Here is a 22,697-nt window from a genome sequence, read left to right on the forward strand (position 1 = left end):
CTTTAATTGACTATTTGTGTATAATGGTGCATTATGTATTATAGTTGACCCCTGAACAACATGGGTTTAAACTGCACATGTCCAATTACATGTGGATTTTTTTCAATAGTAATATTGAATTTGAATTACAATTCCACAAAATTCACAGTTTGTTGAATCCACAAAGACAGTACTGTGGATACAAAGGAATCATGGAAATGGAAGAACCTTGCATATGGAAGACTGCCTATTAGTTATACATAGATTTCTCACTGAGCAGAAGGTTGATGCCACTAACCCCCATGTTGTTCAAGGGTCAGCGGTATACAGAGATGCACTTCTCAACTTTCAGGATCTTAAAATCTAAGAGAACAATAATAATAGAGAAGACCAAGACATTTCAAAAAGCTATGTTAAATGAAGTTAATACCTCCCCCTTGCAGAATTCAATTGTGGGGTTACTAAATCGGCAAGGCTGATACTTTTTCTACACATTGGGAAATGTAATAGTTAGTACGGATAAGAAATTGGGTAGCATTTAATTTCATTTGTGTGTGTGTGTGCGTGTGCGTGCACCTGCATGCATGTGTTTATGTGGAATCATAACATTCAAATTGATCTAATTTGTGCACAAAATACTTTATATTTATAAAATATTTCTGTAATTAATTTTCTTTTTTGATACCAAACAATTGTGAGATTTTAAGGAGGCCAAGAATTATTATAACTTTTTTGCAAGTAAACAGAGACACAAAGATTGTTTAGAGACTTGACCAAGATACTATTAATAAGAAGCCCAGAAATTATTAGTTCATTAAACTTTCTTTCACTCATCAAATACACATTTGTTGATTTTTTAAATCAACTAGTCACTAGGGTACACAATGATTAAAGACATGTTCCTTGCCCTTCAGAAGCTCATGGCATAGTGAAGGTAGGGGAGGTATTTTTATATGTAAACTACACATAAATGTAACAAGCTCAACTATAAATACAAATACGAGTCATGAGAGGCCAGTAAATTGAATAATAACTTCTAGAGAGACTCTACAAGGAATTGCTGAGAATGTGACTAAGTGGTTCTCCACTGAGAAATTCAGAATGTTGAGTTAACTTGGTTTACAGATAAAGTTGAAAATGAAGAGAAAGGTCAGATTGTGAAGAATTTTTTACACCAGGTTAAAGGTACTGGATTTTATCACTCTTCCACTCCACTGCTTTTGCCACATCCTATTAACCCCCAAGTACCACCAAAAAAATCAAGCAGATTAACAAATTATGTACAATATAGAAAGGCTAGTTAAAAGTCAGGAAAATCAGGACAGTGTTGCTGTAGAAACTATTTAAAGATAGAGTTTTAAGAAGTAGTTTCTGAAGACAAAACTGTTAAGAATAACTAGAACCACAAAAATTTGCAAATAGATAAAAACATAAAAAGAAGTAAATTTTGACATTAATAACAGAAAGTGGGAACCTGGAAAGAAAATGTACAGTTTTTGTATCTGATTGAAGTTAGGTTATCAGCTTATAACAGACTGCTATAACTGTAAGAAGTTTTGTGCAAGCCTCATGGTAACCATAAAGAAAAAACCTTCAGTAAAGAGAAAAATGATAAAGAGAAGAGAGTCAAGGTACATTATTATGAAAAACTCCATCAAACCATAAAGGAAGACAGCAAGAAAGGAACAAAAGAATTACAAAAATAGAAAAAAAATTTAAATGGCAATAGTAAGTCCTTCCCTATCAATAATTAATTTAAATGTAAATCACTTAAACTCACCAGTACAAAATATAATGGTTGAATGGATTAAAAAACAATTTCCAACTATCTGTTGTCTATAAGAGACTCATTTTAGATACACATAGGGTAAAAGTAAAAGGATACAAAAAGATAATCCATTCAAATGGTAACCAAAAGAGAGTAGAGGTGGCTATACTTAAATTAGATAAAACAGACTCTAAGTCAAAAACTGTCTAGAGACAAAATGTCTAGAGACATTGTCATAAAAGGGTCAATTCACCAGGAAAATACAATGATTACAAATATATATGTATCCAATACTTGAACATCTAATACATAAACTGACAGATCTGATGGGAGAAATAAGCAACAATACAGTATAGTAGGGGACATCAATATCCTACTATTAATAACGGTTAGATCATCTAGACAGAAAATCAATCAGGAAATAGCAGACTTGAACAACACTATAGAATAAATGGGCCTAACAGACATATACAGAATGTTTCACCCAACAGCAGCAAATACACATTCTTCTCAAGTGCACACAAAACACTCTCTAGGACAGATCACATACCAGGTCACAAAACAAATTAAACAAATGTAAGAAGACTGAAATCATTCCAACTATCTTTTCCAACCATAATAGAAAAAAATTAGAATAACAAAAGGAAAATGAGAAAACACACAAATACATGGAAATTAAACAACACACTCTTGAACAACCACTGGGTCAAAGAATAAATCAAAAGATAAATTAGAAACTATCTTGCAGCAAACAAAAACAAAAACACAACATACCAAATCTTGTGGAATAGCAAAGCAGTACAAAGAGGGAATTTTATAGTGTTAAAAGCCTACATTAAAAAATAAAGATCTCAAATAAATAATCTAACTTTACACTTCAAGAAACTAAAAAAGAATAAACTAGGCTAAAAATTAGCAGAAGGAAAGAAATAATAAAGATTATCACAGAAATAAATTAAATAGAGAATAAAAAAGAGGGGAAAAAATCAATGAAACTCAAAGTTAGTTTTTTGAAAAGCTCAGTAAAATTGACAAACCCTTAGCTAGACTAACCAAGAAAGAAGACTCAAACAAAATCAGGAATGAAAGAAGAGACATTACAATGAAGCCACAGAAGCTTTTAAAAATCGTAAGAGACTATTATAAATAATTATATACCAACAAATTGAAGGTGTAGAAGAAATGGATAAATTTCTATAAACACACAATTGACTAAGACTGCATCAGGAAGAAATAGAAACCATGAATATATTAATAACAAATAAGGATATTGAATCAGAAACAAAAAATCTCCTATCAAAGAAAAATGCCAGGACCAGATGCCCTCACAGGTGAATTCTATCAAACTTTTAAAAAATTAAGACCAATCTTTCTTAAACTCTTCCAAAAATAGAAAAGGGGACACTTCCAAACTTGTTTTATGAGGCCAGCATCTCCCTAATATCAAAGCCTGATAAAGACACAACAAGAAAAGAACAGCTCAATGTCTCTGATGAATATGAATGCAAAATTCTTCAACAAAATATTACCAAACTGAATTCAACAGTACATTACAATGATAACACACCAGGAAAAGCGGAGTTTTATCCCTGGGATGCAAGGGTGGTTCACCATATGAAAATCAATAAGTGTGATATATCACATTAACAGGAAGAAGGATAAAAAGTCACATAACCATTTCAACAGATGGAGAAAAAGCATGTGACAAAATCAATGTTTCATGATAAAAACTCTCAACAAATTAAGTATAGAAGGAACTTACCTTAATACAATAAAGGCTATACATGAAAAACCCACAATTAAAAACATACTCAATGGTGAAAAACGGAAGGCTTCTCCTCCATGATATGAAACAAAACAAGGATACTCACTCTCACCACTTCAATCCAAAATAGATCTGAAGTCCTAGCCAGGGCAACCAGGCAAGAAAAACAAAGAAAAGGCATCCAATCAGAAAGGAAGAAGTAAAATTATCTGTTTCCAGATGACATAATCTGGATACGTAAAAATCCTTAAAGACTCCACCAAAAAAACCTGGTTAGAACTAAAAAATTAATTCCACCAACTTGCAGGATACAAAATTAACACACAGAAAACACATATGTTTCTATACACACAATGTTCTATACAGAAAGGAAATCAATCAATTTTCGAGGATATGGAGAAAACAAAACCTTTGTCCACTTTGGGTAGGAATATAAATTGTTGCAGCCACTACGAAAAACAATATAAAGATTCCTCAAAATATTAAAAACAGAACTACCATATAATCCTGCAGTTGCATTCTTTAATCCAAGAGAATTAGAAACATGATCTTAAAAAGATATCTGCACGCTCATGTTCACTGCAGTATTATTCATAATAAGCAAGATAAAGAAACAACCCAAATGTCTTATCAATCAACAGATGAATGGATAAAGAACATGTTTTACACACACACACACACACACACACACACACACAGGAATACTATTATTCAGGTTTAAAAAGAAGGAAATCCTACTATCTGCAAAAACGTGGATGAACTTGAAGGCCATTATCTTAAGTGAAAAAAGCCAGTCACAAAAAGACAAATAATACGTGATCCCTTTTACATGAAGGATCTAAAATAGTCAAAGCCATAGAAGCAGTGAGGAGAGTGGTGAGTGCTAGAGTAGTCGGAGAAGTGAATGGGGGGTATAGTCAAAGGGTACAAAGTTTCAGTTGTGTGAGATGAATACATCCTAGAGATCTATTGTATAGAATAGTGCCTATATTTAATAACACTGCATTATATACTTTATATTTTGCTAAGAGGGTAGATCTTATGTTCAGGATTCTTATTACAAAAAATAATAAATAAAGAGGACAAGAGAAAACTTCTGGAAGTGATGATATGTTTATGGCACAGATTCATGGTTTCACAGACATAACACATTATTGTCAAACTTACCAAATTGTATATTTTAAATATGCACAGTTTTTGTATGTCAATCTTACCTCAGTAAAGTCGTTTTTAAAAATGAGAAGAAGTTCCTGTAAACTGAAGCAAATGCTGGCAAGTGATAAGACAGGATGAGGGCTGAAGATTGTTTGTTTGGATTTATCAATTTGGATGTCACTGGTGATCAGTATGAACAATTACAGGAGAATAGTATCTCCCTAGTCTCTCATCTAAGTCCTTTCTCTCAACTGCAGTCATAGGTTTGTACATGTTGTTCTTTCCTTAATCACATTTTCTTGTTGCATTTCAAATTTCCTCAAGGCTCAGTTCTCTGCAAATGAAACTGAAAAATGAATTCAAACTAATGCACTGAATGAGAGTAGATGGGTTAACTTATTCCTCAGTGAAAACTTGGATAAAAAGCCTAAAATAATTACCTAGATAACTTTTGGTTTTTATACCAGAAAGGGCAAAAGCACCTCCAATGATATGTTACAAAGACAGAAAGAGGTAAGTGAAATGCTAGGAGGCCATACTTGCTTTCATAAAGAAAAGCTACTAAGACAGTATCACCTATATGAAGAATGACGTTTCTGCGTCTATAGTAATCAATAGTTTCTAATTATACTTTGAGTGTACAGTAAGTTATGGATTTTAATTAGCAAGTATTAAAGAACTGTAGGAATTTACACTTTCTACCATGTTACCTCCCTGGACAAAAACTTTCAATGTCTTTCTGGTGATAAGCTGTACAACCTCAGTTCACCTATGTATTACTGGGCAGTAGTTTCCTCTCTACAACATGAGATGATGCTTTCTTTTTAGAATTGATCTGAGAATTAAATAGAAACATATAAAGTAGCTAATACAGCGTATGCATCTTCAAATATGTTAATTAAATAGGAAATAAAAAGCAAACTCATAGTGCCTTTTAATTTGGTACCAAGATACTTTTGTAATGTATCTCCTGATCCTCCCTGTATTTATTTTTGGAATACATTAAGGTACTTATTTTTAATTTAAAAATTAATTTCTTAAATTTCTGGGTCAGCTTATTTTTTTCAGATTCATCCAAAATGTCTTAAATCTAATTACCATTTTAAGTGTCAGGCTTTTGAGTCTTCTCTATTTATTACACCCAGAGTTATTTTTTCCCATGAATTCCCATGACATCTTATTTCTACTTTTTGCAGAATTGCATTTTTTTGTGGTAAGTACCTGAGCTGGCCCACTCAGTGACCCTTCCCCATTCCTTGTCTTCCTTCTTTCATCACAGGGGGAGGCTGCAAAATGATAACCCACAACATGGAGTCATGAAGATTATCTGTGTGCCACTGGCCCACAGCTTCTTCAAAGTTCCGTGCTCATTTTATTTTGACACTTCAAAGATGGAAAGGAAAACAAATGTAGGTAATTCTTCCCAAATTCTGCCTGTGGAATCTACATTTCTCAACAACCCTCCCACCTATCAAGAGCAATTTTCAGGTAGATAGAGGTATGTCAGCACTAGAGGCACAATCATGTCCTTACTAATTACATGACATCAATTCTGACCTCATTTTACTAATTTCCAATGAATAAGGACAGAAAGAAGGAAATTAAGTAGTACAGAAGACGAAGCGAAATAATCATTATTTATTATCCATTTATATACCAACTACATTCTCACTTATTTTGTCTTTTAATCATCACAAGATGTCTGTGAAATAGCTTTCATTTTTTGGAAATTTACAGATGATTATATTGAGGCTTATACAAATCAGGCAATTATGCTAAAATCACACAAGTGATGGTGCTAGGATTCAAACCTGTGAATCTGAGTTCATAATCCTATGGTTTCAGTCACTTTGAATTGTACCACACTGCCTCATTCATCACTTTAAGTATAAATGTAAATACCACCAGGCACAAGACATTATTGTTACCAATTAGATCTTATATAGCCTGGTAACCATTTTTTAAATGTTACAAAAGTTATACCAGTGCTATGCTGGAGGTTGCTCCCACTGGTCCATGAGAGCCCTTGGGCACACTTCTTCCCAATTCTGTGTTCAGTGACTTCATGTCAGTAGTTTGAAACTGATCATGCCAGGAGTATTTACACTATGAAAATTGGCAAACTCTACAAATCTAGGCTCTTGCTCTCCCTCCTGCAGCTGGCTGTTAAACATTTACCAGAACACCACTAGTCAAAACATTTTCATCCAAATCTTCAAAAGCACCTTTTTATAATATTAATCTTTTCCCTTTGCTATTATATATCTTTCAGAGCTGAGTTTCATCTGTTGATGTGTGAAATATCATTGTCGTGTCTTTTATACTTCAAAGACTTCCCACTGTTACAATATAAAACCTACCAAATTCCTTTCCCCCATATTTATTCATAGCCCTTCCACGCCCCTTTCGAGAACTGCAATTTCAATGTGTAGTTGTGCCAAGAACTACTGCATTCAAGTAGTCTGAACACCTGCTGTAGAAATACTTCCTTACACAATAGAACTTTAACTGACTGTCCTGAAAATAACTCAACTGCAAGGGAAGATATATGGGTAATCATTTAGAGAAGACAATGAGCCACAGTGTTAGATAATTCTTAATTTTATGACCATGGTTCATATATAATTTTAAATATTTCCTAAGTGAGAATCGAAGAAGTATGATGTGGGTAGTCCTTCTGAACTATGAGAAAAAATACATTAATGAATTACCTGAAATCAGGATTATATACTACTACTTAGTCTATGGTCAACTAGTACATGAAAAGAGAGTTATATTATTTGGAGGAAACAAGAGAAAAGTTTAATATTTTAAGCATATAAGAGCTGATGGAAGGACTATCCCAGACAAATAAAGAATTAAGTGTATACATATCTCGTCAGGTGCTTCTTAAATTTAATAACTCCTGGACAAAGTTACCATTTATCCTTCCTCATGTGATATATAAACTGGGTCAGAAGTCACAACTCAAGAGATATCTTTACAAGATTGCATACTGTTCTTCACTCATTTGGGTTCATACTGAAATAACTCATAAACTAGTAAAGATGGATATGTCTGAGCTATTGTTAGAAACAAATATACCTGACATATTCCTGGCCAAAATTTAAGGAATTTCTGTTTGAGGTAGTGTGACTCAATCTGACTTGAAATCATGGAGTATGGAAATACAACAATTTAAATTTTGCCTTATTCAAAAAAGCTGCTTCTCTGGGAGTAAGTAAAGATAATGTTGCCGGACTCGACCCGCCACGCCACAAATGTGGGTCAAGGAATAGCAGCAAAAGAAAGTTTGGATGGGAATGGAAGATATTATTCCTATGCTCGCTGTCTGCTTGGAGCCCTGAAATGTGTGATCTGGCAAGCATGGAACTGGGCACTGCTGAAGTGTTACTGTGGCAAGGGCGGTAACATCAAACAGAATGAAAGACGACATACTGATGAAAGAAGTTTCTTTGGGGACTACTTGTTCCCCCTACTTCCTATCAGGAAACACAATCCTAGAAATGAGAAGAATTTAAACAATAACCAATACCAATTTCTAACAGAATATATATCAACTTTCTTTGGCTATAATTCCAAAAAGAATAAACAAATCAAGAAATGACCAGTGTCAAAAGACAATGACAAAATACAAAAATAGAAAGAAAGAGACAAAATAGAAAGAAAAAACAAGTAAACACTGAAAATTGTTTAGTTCAGGTAAAATGAAACCTGGTACTTATAGCAGAAATTTGAAAAATAGGATAAACTCACCTATCAAAAGAGAAAAAATATCCAGATTGAGTATTCACATTAGGTAAAAATGTAAGTTAATAATATTTTGCTTATAAGAAAAATCCAAATATAAAATGTCTCAAGCCAACAAACATTAGGCAAATCTAAAGAAAGGAAGTATAAAAATGTATTAGACAAGATGAATTCCATTAAAAAAAGATAAAATAAATTTCACACAGGAAAACTAGATAATCATATATCTTTAAGTGACCAATAATTACACACAACAGTATACAAATAACCATAAATTGGGTATTCAATGGGAAACAGTCAAATATGATTATAGATGAGACCTTAATGGATCTCTAAATCAGTAATAGATAAATCATGTAAAATGACATATGAATATAGATGTGATAAACATAATAGTGAATTTCAGTGTTGTACACAGCACGCAATTCACTGTTTTTCAACTGTACAGTGGTGTTTTCCACAAGTTAAACAAATGTAAATCAAAAAGAAAACTTTACTAGGCCATCTCAAATAAAAATCATGCTGGCCACATTTTCTGACCACAATATATAATAATAAAAATAAGCAACAGCTGAAAATATTTAAATACAAACACCAGAAACCTTGTCATTTATAACAGCTTCTTCAAAATAACTTTTAAATCAAAGAAGAACATTAGACTTCAGTGGTACACTATTTGGTTTGTACTACTGAGAATGATCTATAGTAATTCTGATAGAATAGCTTTATAAATATAATTATATACTTTTATTTTGCTTAAAGTATGAAATAGACAAAATTTTAGATTCAGAATATTTTATTGTCTATTTTAAATAGGCAACAGAATAAACTAAAAATTTATTCATATTAACAAGAATTGAGCAAACTAGGTAGATTAAAGTTAGGTGACTGACTGTGAGCTAGCCATAACCACAGAAGTAGAAATAAATTTAATATTTCATACTAGTGAGGGTGGAATGACTTTTCCACATATACTATTAGATATTCAAATATAATTTATTTATTTATTTTTTAATGGATGTACTGGGGGTTGAACCGAGAACCCTGTGCATGCTAAGAAAGCATTCTACCACTGAGCTGTACCCTCTCGCCAACACATGCTGTTAGGACAATAGGCTAACTCTTCAGAAAAAAAATCAAGATAGCAACTCATCACACAGGACATATAAAAGTGAATTATAGCTTGATCAAAAAGCTACATATAAAATAAATAAGACCATTAAAATTGGAATATATGAACAAATAACCAACAGATCCTGGAATGGAAAGTTGAAGTTTACTTCTGGTTGCATGAAACCCAAACTAAACCAAAGTTAAAAAAAAAACAAACTGAACTGTTGAATCACATAAAATTTAAACTTATGTGACATCAATAATTACCATGGAACAAGTATCAACAAAGTGGAAAATTTGCAACATATGACAGACAAAGCTTTGGAAAACATAAACATGTCTATGGTAATATGAGCAAAGAGCACTGACAAATAATTCAAAAATGAGAAATTCAAATAATCATAAAATTTTAAAAATTATACTCAACCTTATAGGTAATCTAAAAATATATCAATATCAACAAGAATTGAGATACATAATTTTGGCTAACAATTCCACAAAATTTTTAAAATTTGATATAATATTCAATTCTTGTGAGAATGTTGTGATAGAATTATGGATATTTTTGTTCTTTAAATATTTTTATATATTAATGTTTTCAACAATGAGGAAAATATTATTAGAATAAAATCACATTTTTGTATATTAGAAACATCTATAAAATGAGTAATATGAAAGAAAACACTTTTTAGTTTTAAGTGTAAATTTTGCAATTCATTTTTGTTTTAAAACTAACAATGAAAATGGTAAAATTCATCTTAAAAAACGAACCCAAAGGAGGATGTAGTTTCTTCTTAAATATTTTAGGATTAAAGGGCAACATACGTAGTTAGAAGATGACTGGACTGAACTGAAATGTGGATCTGTGCCCCCTACTTCCACTATTTATGAGCCCCCAGCTATAGGACAAACCACTTAGAATCAATTTCCTGTTCCATGAAATGAGGATAATCATTCCGGTCCAAGTGTGAAGATGAAATGTAATAATACATTGGAATGCAGTGGTAAAAACTATCAAACAGTTCGTTCTCATGCCATTATGAGTATACCCACGAAATTAGGTAAAGTTTAATTTTGTTAATTATTCTTCTACTTATTTACTCAATTAGTTTGTATCTAGGAAAGAGTATTTCTTCTCTCATTTAGTGAGGTCCAATATCACTCTTGTATGCTACAGATAATCATAAATTTATTTACTCAGAAAGCTCCTACTTCTGTACTGTTTCACTATGAATCCTACATATCGGCATCTTACATCAAATTAGATGTTTTTCTGAACGACTGTTCCAACGTGTGACACTGTTTCTAAGGTAACCTCCTTTAGCCAGTGCAGAATTATTGCCTATCTACAATTTTACAATGGTGTGGTGCATTTACATGCTTTAAAAAAAGTGCAGCACTCTGTACAGCTTCTCTGCACTTAGGTCCTGAAGTAGCAATGATGTTCAACAGAAGACTGTAGATACTCTCAGTGAAAGGGTAGATCTGGGCGGGTATAGACAGAAAGAAAACTTGCATAGATTTGAACTAACTCTTGGTAAACTTCTTTAGGACAAAAATGAAGTTTGTCAGGATTTTAACCATTCATTTGAAAGCCCTTTCCAGGATTATGACTATGAAGGGAAGAATATTAGTTTCTCTCTTCTGATCTCTTATAGGGTTGATGACGGCTGGTTGAACCTAATCAGGTAAGAGGGGAAAAGATCCACAGAAGAATTTGACAGAAAATGGTTATTTGAGCATTTGAAATCCAGATTCCTTTTTTCAAAACAGAACGTCCCAGATGATACAGTCTCTAGACTTTAGTTATGAAAGGTAAGAATAGAGAGCTCCAGTGCTTTTATTTTAACTAGAAATATAAAGATTGAAGGGTCTTTGCCTTGTCAAGCACAACTGCCAAGATCCTAAAGAACAGCTAAAAGATGCCTTGAATTATTAGTCCTGTGTTGCAGTGGCTGCACTAGGTAATCTGTAGACAGAATGTTGAAATGACCACTTTCCAAATCTGGAACTCATTATTTCAAACATTATTTAATAAGAAGCTATGAAAATATGCAACTAACCTATTCATTGTTACTTGTACCACAAAATTAAGTCATCCTTGCTTGTAAGATGAGACAAATTAATCTTTTCCTGAAATGATCTTAGCTATTAATGAAGTAGTCAGGAATCTTGCATGCTATGGTAATTAGAAAACAAAATCATATTTCATGTACTTTTCAAAATATCACAAATGTCTCAAAAAAGCAAAATAGTATAAGGCAAACACATAATTATAAAGTTAGGGCTTTTGATGGCTAGGGGTTTGTACATAACCACGACTGATTGAATGTATATATGGTTTCTACTTAAATAAAACATCTATCTCAAAAAAGATTTTATTCCATTAATTTCCATTATGAGTATGTTAATAACACTGATATATATATCAGTGTTATAATATATATAAATATATATATTTATAAGATGGAGAAATAACACAAAAATAGAAAATGTTTATGTTGAACTGGACCCAAAGACTTCCATATCTTGGATAAAGTTGAAAGTTAAGCATTTGCAAAAGGTGAATGAGTATCAATAACTCTTGATTTAATTGAGATAATTCTGTTCAATATTAGTTGACATTGTTTTGAAATAGATGAAAAGACTGATACAAGGAAAATGTAACCACACATTGTCCATTTAAAAAAATAGCAATGTCAATACACACTGCATAAAAAATTAAGATAGCTGAGCACTTAATCGGGTTACTGAGTGAGGTTATATAATTTTCTTACCTTGAGGTTTTATTATATAAGAAAAATAGCCATCTGTCTTGGAGATTGTGGGTACAGAGGATTATTAAGAAGCTTCTCTGAGTTTTTTTGCCTTTTAATTTTATGAGATGGTTTGAAAGAGTGAAATGCCATAGAGCCACCACTGAATAGAGAAACAGAAGTTTTTGAGGTGATTTTTAGAAAATCACTTCTACCCAAGGGTATCTGTGAAGAGTTTGGTGTCACAGCTTGTTTATAGGAGCTCTTACCCCAGGCAACACAAGAGTCTGAGATGCCCTTTGATGCCCTTTGTACCAAGCACTATGGTTCCTTCAGTCTTGAGAAATAGATTAAAAAGACTCAACTCTTGCTTCCAAGGACTCATTGGTCTAATGGAGAGAAGAAAAATGTAAATAACTAAAATATAATACAGCATGGTAAGTGTAGCATGGAAGCTTGCAAAAGGTCCGTAACTAATGGACATTAGGGGGTTATTTGTTGGCTAAAAAAGGGGTCTGGAAAGGAAAACAAATAAATATGCATTTTGGCAACTGACTAAGAATTTGCCAGATGGAAGAAAGGCTATTCAGAGCTAAGTGAAGAACAGAAGAAAACTGCCCTGTCAGGTAAGTGTGAGTCGTTCCCTGTTGCTAAAGCATAGCTGCAGGTGGGCAAGGTGAAGTGGCAGGAAGTAAATAGGAACAGAAATTCAGAAACAGGAGGCTGGGAGACTGAGTTACATGGCTTGGCTTGTTCCCAGAAGGAACCGGGGAGCCACCAAAATATGGGATAGAAATCTATAAAATTAATTAGGTGAGACGGGTGAGGGGAGTGCAAATGATTTATGGGGGCAGGGCTAGATCCAGGGAGATGAGGCTAAAGGTTTTTTAAGAGCCCAGGTCACACATATTGAGTTATAGTAAGTAGATGGATGATCAGGAAGGTAGATTCAAGAGACCCATTGCATTGACTAAATTTGGCTGGGTAAAAAAAAAAATTAAAAAAAAAAACAACCTGTAAGTTACTCTAATGGGATATGGAATATAATAGGCTTAAACATTTAGTGGAGAAAGAAGATGAATTTAATTACGAACCTGTCGATTGAAACTGGAGGTCATTTATCTGTTCTTATGGTGATCTCCAGGTTCTGTACCTTAATGGGGAGGTTTGAGCTAGATATGCAGAAGAGAGGGGCATTTTCCTAAGTTCAAGTTCCACTGGTACTACCCCACATGACTTTACTTCTACTGGGTCATGACATTAAATAACACTGTGTCACATAGTGAGGAATTGATTCCCTTTCCAATTTTCTTTCCCTTTGGGTTGACCCCTTGAGAGAGTTTCAGTTTGGTAAAAAATTGTTTTTACTTCTGCTAATCTCCCTTATAAGTCTTAGGCTCAAGGCAATAAATATCTGATTAAAATTTAATAACATCACCATTTTTTGCTATACTCCTTTTTTTTACAAAAAAACCATTGCCTCTTACTTGAGGCAGTAATATTGACTTTCTGTTAAAAACAGTGGTAAGAATTTTATATTTACTTATTTATTTTAAGATGTGATTCAATTTAAAGAGAAATTATGTAAAGAAGAAATAATGTGGTATGAAGGTACAGAAAAAATCATGAAGGTAGTTTGTGTTGTTATGACTTGGATACATCAAAAGAGGATCCTTAGTGGACGATACCAGAAATGAGATTCATCCTCACATTCGGAATAACTAGGTCTATCAAGTCATTTGGAGGTAACTAAAACCACAGTTACTAATGGAATTATTACTTTATAGGAAGGTCTAGGAAAGATTTCTTATTCCCGTGGATGGGATTCAGTGAGTCGGTTAATTGCCAAAAATTATCTGCAAATATTTGCACTTATGTGAATTTTTTTTTCCCCTGGGAAGAGATACCATAGTTGTTTGCTGACTTGTTTGTTTTTAGATTCTCATAGGGATCTTTGACCAAAAGAGAATAAGAAAAAAATGGAAGTGAGTAGATAGGAGAACTAAGGATGAACAGTGGAATAGGATCACCAAATAAGTGAAGAAAATTCAAAGATACAGGAAGTGGACAAAGAGAATCACTGACTTTCTTCAAGAAGAGGAAGGTATCTTTGAGTTTAAGGGAAGAAAAGGCATGAGCAGTTAATGGTTACTTTGTCAAATGCCCCTCTGTAGGTCAACAGGCTATAAGATTTCAATGATCAGTAACCTCTGATTTAATAATAGTATGATCACTGCCAGAGCAGTTTCATGGAGTGATGGGGGTAGAAGCCAGACCGTGGGAGGAGAGGAGTTAAGGGGAAGGGAGGAGATGGCGATAAGAAATAAAAATTACTTTTTTCCTAGAAGCTGGTTGAGTAAAGGAGGAATGAATAGGAGACTAGATATAGGGGATGTTCAGGATCATGAGAGACCTTTCTGCTTGCTTAAACATGGGAATGATATGATAAGTATAACATACTTAAATGATGAAGTCATGAAATAAAGAAGAGTTTAAAGTTGCAGGTGATAAAAGAATGGTTTAAGATGCAAGGTTTGGAGTGCGGCAGTTGTGAGATCCAGAGCAGAGAGGGAGGTCAGCTTGACTACAGGTTTGGAAGGAAGGAGAGCAGGTGAGCAGATAAATACACAGGAGTTAGAAGTAGTAAGGAAGCTTCATTTCTGGGAGAGTCTGAATTCCCAGTAAAGAATTATCCTGAAAGTGAGGAGGCAGAGACAGTTTTGAAAAGAGTAGCAAGCTGTGTTATAGCTGCTAAGGGAACAAGAGAGGATGCCCACCACCACCGAAAAAAAGGCTTAAAAAAAGATACGATGAGAAGTTGAGTGTCCAAATGGCACGAGAACTGACTTTACAGTAGTGTCAATTTAGAAAAGTTTATTCTGATGTCCTAGGCAGTACTTCGCTTTAGGAATGTAGGAAGCTGACCAAAGGACTGATGCAGATCTGGGGGTTTGAGGGAAACGGTTCCTGATCAACCTAGTTCCACTCCTGACTAATTTCTGTAATTCATCTTTACCGACTATTAAGGGGCTTTGCTCCCATAGTTGTATTTTTTTTTCTTTAATCAATTTTTCCTTCTGTCTAGCTCATTCTCACTGGTCCAATTCCATCATTAAAGCTCCCATTTTAAAAACAAATCTCCGTGTCCTGCTCCAGCTACTTTTAATCCTTTTCTTGAAGAAGTTATTTTATACAGAGTATTCCCTTCCTCACATCCCGTTCTTCCTTTTGTACCATTACTTTACAATACTTTTTAAAAGTATTTTTCAGATTTATGTATAAAAACTTATTTAAAAGTTCGAATAGCTTATCTATGTCTATATAATTCAAAGGTATTAAAGTCTATACAAAATTTAATCTCCCTCCCAATACTGTACCCTACCACCCACTTTCTCTCCCTGTAGGTAACCACTATTACCCATTTTTTGGCATATACTTTCATAAATAGGCTCATTTTCTTTATTCCTTAATAAATGATAACATATCATGCACAATGCATTGCAACTTTTCCTCTTTAATATACTCTGAAGATCTTTTCCTATTAGTACATAGAAATCTGCCTTAAAAATTGTAGCATCTAGATAATGTTCCATTAAATATATGCACATAGTGTATTTTGCGTTTCTCCTATTTACAGGTGTTTATTGTTTTCATTGTTTACTTACATAAAAAGCTACAAGAAGTAACTTTAAACATACATTATTTTTCAAAAGTGCAGGTATATTTGTAAAATAAATCCCTAGGATTAGAATCATTAGGTCACCAGTCTTTGTTCAGTCCTTATCGGTCAATCTTTTCTCACCACCGTTTCAACTGAAATAGCTCTTATCAAGGTCAAGTAAAATTTCAAAGCAATTCTTTACCCTCATATAATTTAACTCTCCCACAGCACTGGACATAGCTGATGTCCTCCCTCTTAAAAATACTTTCTTCTTTTGGTTTCCATGATATTATACCCTTCTGTATTTCCTCCTATTTCACTGATTGCTACTCCTCGGTTTCCTTTTCTGGCTCCTATTCTTTTCAGTGTCCATATTTTAGGCTGTTCTAGAGCTCTTTTCTCAGACTGATCTTTTAAATTCATTCTCTCCTTTAATCAATTCATAAAGTCCCGCTGTTTAAATACCATTTATATACTGATGGCTCGCACATTTTTATCTCCAACTCTAACTTTTCCCTTGAGCTCTGTCCCAACTACCTTGCTGATGCCTGCACATGAATGTCTAATAGGCTGCTCAAAACTTAACTGCTTCTCCTTAGTCTTCCCATATCTGTTGGTGGCAACTGCATTCTTCCAGCTGCTCTGGTCAGAAATCTAATAAGCATGAGCCTTGATTTCTTTCCTGCTGTCAACAACTACATTTAATCCATCAAAGTCTTGTCACCTCTACCTCCAAATATAACCAGAATTTGGCCACTTCTCATTATTTCCATGGATATCACTCTGGTTAAAGAAGAGGCTAAGAAACCCTAGTAGCCTCTTAACAGGAAGCCTTCTTGCATCTGCTCTTGTCTTTCAAGAGATCATCTTGACACAACTGCAAGAGGATCCTGGTAAAATAGTCTCCTACTAGAAATGCTTTAATGGCTTCCCATTGTACAGAGAAGAAAATAGATACTTATATATACCGTGGGCTAAGAGGCCACATATCACTTCTGAGAGAAGGAAACACCACTAGGGAATTGAAGGTATTATCAGGTCAACACAGTCCTTCTGCTTTAATACTTGTATACACTCACTGATATAATTTCTGCCTATTTACATTCATTCCTAGGCTCAGAAACATTTCTCTTTGTACCTTTTCAAGTGGAAGTAGTAGTTTCTGTTACAGATGCCAATTCCAAGCTTCCCTACTGCACTTCAAGGGTTCTTGACTGTTAGAACAGAAGTTAGTTATTTCTGGTCTAAACTAAAGCTGAGGGAATGGAAAGCAAGGTTTCTCACTGTGGGGCATAGGACTGTGGTTCTGTATCAGATCACTACAGACGTGTCTCTAGGGGTTTCAGGACTCCATCACTTAAGAATTATTAGTGTTTTCAGTTAATAACAATCAGATAGCAACATACTGCATCTCATTTCCTGTGCTTCAAACAGCATTCTTCCCACCTCTTAAATTACCATGTCCATGTTTTTGTACATAAGCCATTTATTACTAGTACACTAGAAAGTACCCTTCAAAAATCTTTTAAATAATTTCAGTAATAGTTAATCAAATTCAAAAGGACCACATTTATTAGATAAAAAATTCGAACTATCACTCCTCTCATTTCCCATTAAGAATTAAGTTACAGTTTTGCAAGTCTTTGGAAAGAGACATGAACCCAACTTAAAATTAAAAACAAACAAACAAAAATTCTAAGAAAGGTGGGTGTGTTGTATAATTCTTATAAGCAGCTTTATGGTAGTCTTTATAAGAACAGCATGCTTAAAAACTTCACTGATGTAGTTTAGTAACCTATTTATGTATTTAAAACAATGAAAAAGCTGGCTTTGTAAATGTGCTATTATTGCTTAATCCCAGCCATCTATCAAACTTGCCTAAGGAGGTAAAGTAGCAACAACTGTATCATTCCTTAAACCTTCATTCCAAGAGATCTTTATATACCATTAAAACAGAACAATCCCTTCATATACCTTAGGCTCATCAGCTCTGTAATAAGCCTCAGTGGATAAAGCTTGATAAATGATTCATACTCACCAAAGGAAGTGTGGGAAAACATACTACAATTTCTTGGACAAAATAAGTAAACTAAGTTATTTTTATATCTGTGAACTCCTAGACTAATACTAGGTAAGTTTAAGTATAATGTTTGTTCTACAAACCTCTGAGTTTAATGAAAAATCTACCCAAATCATAGAAACACTTCCGATTGGAAACAGCGAAACTTCATTATCAAGCCTGACCTTGAGACACATTTGCATGGGGTCGTGGGGAGCAAGAACTCCACTTTCCTTGGAGGAAACACAATATGATGACACTCGAAACTGCTTCTGAGTTTGAAGAAGGAGAAAGGGGAAGAGAAGGAGGAACAGCATCTGCGAGCCCAGAGGGATGACAGAGTCTTCCTTAGGTTTGCTTTGGCTGTTGACACTCCCACCCCCTCAGTGAAAGCCAGCTAAGAGTCTAGCCCACATCCCTCAACTAACACAGAGACAACTCGGTGCACACAACTCTGTGTTAACACAGGGGCATCTCAAACTTAAGAATCATTAGATTGCTGATCACCAAATCAAATGTCAAAGAATTGTATGGAAATAGAACCAGAGTGAAACCCATTTTGAATGTGTCTCAGTTTCCTGGATTTTGGTATAGCACACCCCCTAAAATTTAATCAAACTGCAATAACATAGATATTCCAGAAAAACTGAGGGAATGGGGCGGGTGACGCTCCCTGCTTATGTCATCTTAAATGTTCATTTAACAAATCAGCTTCACTATATTCCAATCGTCAAGGTGCCTGGAACGTACTTCACAAAGCAGAAAAAGAAGTCTCAAGGTTTCTTCCAAAGTGCATGGCAGTGCACCTTCTGTTCCCATCCAGTGTCCTATCAGGGGTCACTTCTTTTATGCAAATGTAAATAACCCAAAACCCAAATACAGCATTTGAGGCACCCAAAATGCTAATCACCGTAGGTATTCTTCCTCAGCTCCTCCATTTTATTCCTTTACTTTCTGAGCACACAGATGCGGCTCTCCCAGCCCCCTTGGGGACAGGAACCTTGAGGATGAACGCTCACTCGAATCCCCTTTTCCCCTTTGCTCAACCGCCCTTCTAAAGAGAAGGGTGCCTTCCTTCCATGGGCAAGACCCGAAGCAGACATTACGATTGCGAGGTGGAAGCTCTCTCCTGCCCTTTTACCTCATGGGTTCGTACCCTCGGGAAATTAAGTTAGAAAACTGCTGCTTTTTTCCTGATCTATGCCTCCGTCAGGTTCCTCACATTTCTCTAATCATTGCCTCAGAATCCTCCCCAGATCCAACAGAGGAATGGATTCGAAGGCTGTCCTGTCCTTCTAGGGATGGATTCTGGCCCCCTCTCTCTCCACCACAGCAGCTCCTCAAGGCAGGAGCGCCGGGAGTCTGCCCCGAGGTGGGGTGTGGCGGGCTCGGATCGCCACCCCTCACCCCAGAGCCGGGCCGGACCCCTCCCTTCCTCCCACCCTGGACCACCTGCTCCGCCCTGGACCACGCCTGCTCCCCGCAACTTCAGCCCGGAGGAGCGAGGGTGTAGAGGAAGTGCGAAAGGACGATTCTTGAATTCCAGAGCTGCCCCTTCGTCCCCAAAGAAGTGAGGGAAAAGAATTCGGCTCCAAGCCCGCAGGGTTTCCCGGCCCTCCCGCCCAGAGCTGCCCCCGCGCCCCTTCCCCACCCGCGCGCCGGCCGCCGGCGCGGCGCACTCTCCCTCGGAGGACGCGGAGCCACACACTCACCGAGAGCGCTCCCGCAGCAGTCCGGGGCAGGAAGCCGGACCCCCAGCCGGGCGGCGGGCCGGCGGGCCGGCGGGCCGGCAGGGGCTGCGGTGCGGGGTGCCGGCCGCCGCGGGGTGGAGAGCGGCGTGCCCGGGCTGCTCTCGCGGCCGCGAGCTGGCTGCGCGATGCGGGACTCGGGCGCCGTGCCGGGGCGGTCCGGAGCGCGGGCGGTCAGACGCCCCGGCTCTCTACCTCCCCAAACACTCCTCTCTTTTTGCCTTCATCCCCTCCTGCTTTCAACACTCCTTTCTCATCTCGCTTCTCTCACTTTCCCCCCTCCACCCTCGTCTCAGCCTTCTCCTTTCCCTTCCACTGATGCGTGGAGAAGGGCGGGGGAGGGAAGAGTCCCGTCTCTTTAACTTGAGTGATACCTTGGAGATTATCTGTTCATAGAATCTGAAAATGACGTGAATAACCTTCCTGAAAACATCTAAAATAAGACGACTTATGTCTCCTTTTCCTTTTCTAACCTTTGCGTCTCCTTCTCCGTAGCTCTTTTTACCCGGTTGGGTGGCTAGGAAAGAGCTGAGGTACGGAAAGCGAAGAGGGAGTAATTGGGGGCGGTCTTCGGAAGTGGGCCTGCAAACCAGTCGCTGAATGGACCGAGTTCTCTATATCCACAACTTCACAAAGCAGGCATGTCCTGAAAAAGAATTGAGGTAGAGGGCGAAAGGAGAAGGGAGATACGCGGGGTAATGGGGCCAGGATTTAGTTAAGGCTTTAGTCTAAGGCATCACTTAGAGATTTACTCTTTAGATAGTTGGAATACATCTGCAGTGTTTTGACCTAGATTTGACCTTGAGAAAATACTTGACCTTTATTGTTCATGGCCTTAAATGTGTTTTTCAGATCAATGACTCATAGCCCAGTAGACTGAGTCCCTTCAGCTCCAGCCTATGAGAACTAGACCTGCTTTGACTGATCCTAGAAACTTGAGTGCTTCTTGGAAGCAGGACCCTATGAGGCCTTCCCAGGGTAGACCCCACATCCCCACCCCATGTCCTCCACTTGCCCCTTGTCTGTAGAAAAACTAGCCCCCTAGGCTTTCCCCAAGTTAAAAAAAAATAAATTTAATCAGAGAAGTGAGAAAATACAGAAAGAATGGAGAACAGTCAAGCAAAACAAAATAGTAATGGTTTAGCCATTAAACAAAGTCAAGGACCTTTAGTACCTCCTCAAGGCTATAGATAAAATTCTGAGCCATATCCTTTGAGCTGTTTTGCAGTTACTAAAACCTCCACCAGGTAGAAGAAGTTAATTGTATGCTGCCCATAGACACACAGACCCCAGATGAATTGAAACCAGAAAGTTGATGCTGTTGACTCTCAATTGCCTTACCACCAACCAATCAAAAGGATGTCCACCAGCTGATCACAGTAACCCACAACCTCTCTCCTTCACCCTTGTCTTTAAAAACCGTTCCCTGGAAACCATCAGGGAGTTTGGAGTTTTGTAGCATTAGCTGCCTGGACTCCCTGCTTGGTGCTCTGCAATATCTGCTACCCTTTCCTTTACCACAACCCAGTGTCAGTAGATTGGCTTTACTGTGAGTAGAGGGGTAGACCCAAATTTGATTCTGTAATAGAAGGTGTCAGTTTTCCAGCACTGGAAGAGTTCGCCAATGGTGGGACAGATGTTTTGTACGAAGCGACACCCCCACAATCCACCAGTGGACCCACCCCAAGACATAGTTTACCCTGGATCTGACTATCCCAGATCCTTTCTCACCAAAAGGAACTCCTGTCATTGAAAGCTGCTTTCTGTTCTCCCATCTCACAAAACTTTCTGCCATTCAAAGATGATCTTCTATAAATGCTTCTCATAGACTAAACATGTATTTTCCAGCCCATCTTTCTTCTCTTGTTGAGGTCATCCTTGCTCTCTGACATCATATATATATAAATGAGATCCTATATATAAAACACTAAACATAATGCTTGTCATTTAGTACTCAAGAACTGTTAGCTGAACTTTTACAGGTAATGATTTTGGATCATCATTAGCATTTACTTCATGTTTTTACTCTCCCACATAATTCTTAAATCTTAATTCCCTGTGTCATAATTTGCTTGGTCCCAGCCCTGGTCTCATAAATATCTGACTATGTGGCTATGGCTCTTCATTTATGAGAGCAGAGTGAAAATAATGCCAGAGTAAGTTAAGATTTATAACTTTCCTAATAGAACACAGTAATTTCCCTAGAAGATATGACATTGACCACCCTGATTTTACACTTGTACCCAGAGTAATTTGTAACAAATCTTGTAGATGACAGCCATGGAGAGAGTCCAAGGTTATATCAACTCAACAAACAGATCAGGAATGTATGTACTTTCTACACAGAAGGATGTTTCTGAATGCCATGTGTGGACTTGTGCATTTGGAGCTAACAATTCTGTAGTATATCTGGGGGGGGGGGGTAGATTGTATTCAGTGAAGATGCGTGAAAAATCTCACCTATGATGTAAAGGCGACGTAAGTTTTCAGATGCTTCTGCTATTGCTAGTGCAGCGAACAAATTTACTTAGGCATCAGTAACAAAAACGCACCTTGCAGGCTGCAATAAGTCACTGTGCCCTAGAGATACTCCACTTGCTATTCAGTGCACAGACACTCGACCCAGCAGGCAAGACCCAGTCGCAACACTCAGCCAGGGTCACTCTGAGTAAGTAGAGGGTGAGTAACTGGGCTGCTTCTTTAGATAAGTTACTACATTTTAAAATCCTGAATCTCAGTGAGAAAGAGGCCAGAATCTCAGTCAGTTTTAAGTTCACAGCTTTAAAACTCTTTAGGATGAATTAAGTTATCACAAACAGGTTCTTTCCAAAGAAAGCTTAGATAAAAGATCCAGAAAGCATCAGTGCTTAAAGGTCTTGTTTATTGTTTTTCTTACATATGTGGGGACAAATGTACTAATAGGCAAGAAATTAATAGTCTATT

The 22,697-nt window shown here is 36.5% G+C and overlaps 1 long non-coding RNA gene across 2 annotated transcripts in view; it reads right to left on the reverse strand.

Moving 5' to 3' along the window:
- LOC135318960 (uncharacterized) overlaps positions 1-19,794 on the reverse strand; it is a 115,554-nt gene extending 95,760 nt beyond the window's left edge. For both annotated transcript variants that reach the window (XR_010377434.1, XR_010377435.1), the window contains exon 1: positions 19,719-19,794. This is a non-coding gene — a long non-coding RNA (uncharacterized LOC135318960). The remainder of the gene's footprint in view (positions 1-19,718) is intronic.
- Between the last annotated feature and the right edge of the window lie 2,903 nt (positions 19,795-22,697).

The sequence above is a fragment of the Camelus dromedarius genome, chromosome 2 (genome assembly GCF_036321535.1).
Source record: "Camelus dromedarius isolate mCamDro1 chromosome 2, mCamDro1.pat, whole genome shotgun sequence".
Lineage (NCBI taxonomy): Eukaryota > Metazoa > Chordata > Mammalia > Artiodactyla > Camelidae > Camelus > Camelus dromedarius.